The sequence below is a fragment of the Arachis stenosperma genome, chromosome 6 (assembly GCF_014773155.1).
Source record: "Arachis stenosperma cultivar V10309 chromosome 6, arast.V10309.gnm1.PFL2, whole genome shotgun sequence".
In the NCBI taxonomy this organism is placed as follows: domain Eukaryota; kingdom Viridiplantae; phylum Streptophyta; class Magnoliopsida; order Fabales; family Fabaceae; genus Arachis; species Arachis stenosperma.
In genome coordinates this window covers 57,784,853-57,786,590 of record NC_080382.1, presented here as the reverse complement: position 1 = coordinate 57,786,590, position 1,738 = coordinate 57,784,853, and the positions used below count along the sequence as shown (strand labels likewise).

At 36.8% G+C, this 1,738-nt stretch overlaps 1 non-coding gene across 1 annotated transcript; it reads right to left on the bottom strand.

Annotated features, from left to right (window-relative positions):
• Positions 1 to 1,113: 1,113 nt before the first annotated feature.
• On the bottom strand, positions 1,114 to 1,221 carry LOC130937040 (small nucleolar RNA R71). The gene has a single exon (XR_009068278.1). It is a non-coding gene; the product is annotated as a small nucleolar RNA R71 (small nucleolar RNA).
• Positions 1,222 to 1,738: the final 517 nt, after the last annotated feature.

The window sequence follows — 1,738 nt, the reverse complement described above, 5'->3', positions numbered from 1 at the left end:
TCAATTTCTTTCCTTTTTCAAAGATACTTGCTAACAATTAATGATTTGATTCAACATTTCAAGTATGTTGCCTTTTCTGTTGAGAAAGGTTTAATGTTTGAATCATATCTTTTCTTGATAGCCAAGTTATTAATTTTTAAAATCAAATCTTTTTAAAAATTATTTTCAAATCATATCTTCTCAATCACATGTTTTTTAAAACCAATCATATCTTCTTAACCTCATCTTTTTCAAAATAGTTTTCAATCAAATCTTTTGACTTCTAACTTCAAAATCCTTTTCAAAACTCACTTGATTCTTTTTCCACTTTGAGTTTTCGAAAATTATCAATCAATTTTTCAAATTGATTTTAAAAACTTCTTAATTAATTTTCGAAAATTCTCTTCCCCTCTTTTCACATCCTTCTATTTATGGAGTACTACTCCTTCTCAATGCACAATTCAAACTCTATCTGATTAAGTTCGAATTCTTCTACCTCTTTCTTCTATTTTTCTGTTCTTCTGACACCTCAAGGAATCTCTATACTGTGACATAGAGGATTCCATATTTTCTTGTTCTCTTCTCTTTCATATGAGCAGGAGCAGAGACAAAGGCATTCTTGTTGAAGCTAACCCTGAACCTGAAAGGACCTTGAAGCGAAAGCTAAGAGAAGCTAAGGCACAACTCTTTGTAGAGGACCTAACAGAAACCTTCAGAGAAGAAGAAGAAATGGCAGCCGAAAACAACAACAATGCAAACAATGCAAGGAAGGTGCTGGGTGACTTTACTGCACCTACTCCCGACTTCTATGGGAGAAGCATCTCTATCCCTGCCATTGGAGCAAACAACTTTGAGCTTAAGCCTTAATTAGTTTCTCTAATGCAACAGAATTGCAAGTTCCATGGACTTCCATTGGAAGATCCTCATCAATTTTTGGCTGAGTTCTTGCAAATCTGTGACACTGTCAAGACTAATGGGGTTGACCCTGAGGTCTACAGACTTATGCTATTCCCTTTTGCTGTAAGAGACAGAGCTAGGACATGGTTGGACTCACAACCTAAAGAAAGCCTGGACTCATGGGAAAAGCTAGTCAATGCCTTCTTGGCAAAGTTCTTTCCAACTCAAAAATTGAGTAAGCTTAGAGTGGAAGTCCAAACCTTCAGACAGAAGGATGGAGAATCCCTCTATGAAGCTTGGGAAAGATACAAACAATTGATCAAAAAATGTCCTTCTGATATGCTTTCTGAATGGAGCATCATAGGTATTTTCTATGATGGTCTCTCTGAACTATCCAAGATGTCTTTGGATAGCTCTGCTGGAGGATCTCTTCATCTGAAGAAGACGCCTATAGAAGCTCAAGAGCTGATTGAAATGGTTGCAAATAACCAATTCATGTACACTTCTGAAAGGAATCCTGTGAACAATGGGACTAATCAGAAGAAAGGAGTTCTTGAGATTGATACTCTGAATGCCATTTTGGCTCAGAACAAGATATTGACTCAACAAGTCAATTTGATTTCTCAAAGTCTGTCTGGAATGCAAAATACACCAAGCAGTACTAAGGATGCTTCATCTGAAGAAGAAGCCTATGATCCTGAGAACCCTTCAATGGAAGAGGTGAATTACCTAGGAGAACCCTATGGAAACACCTATAATTCTTCATGGAGAAATCATCCAAATTTCTCATGGAAGGATCAACAGAGACCTCAACAAGGTTTCAACAACAATAATGGTGGAAGAAACAGGTTTAGCAATGGCA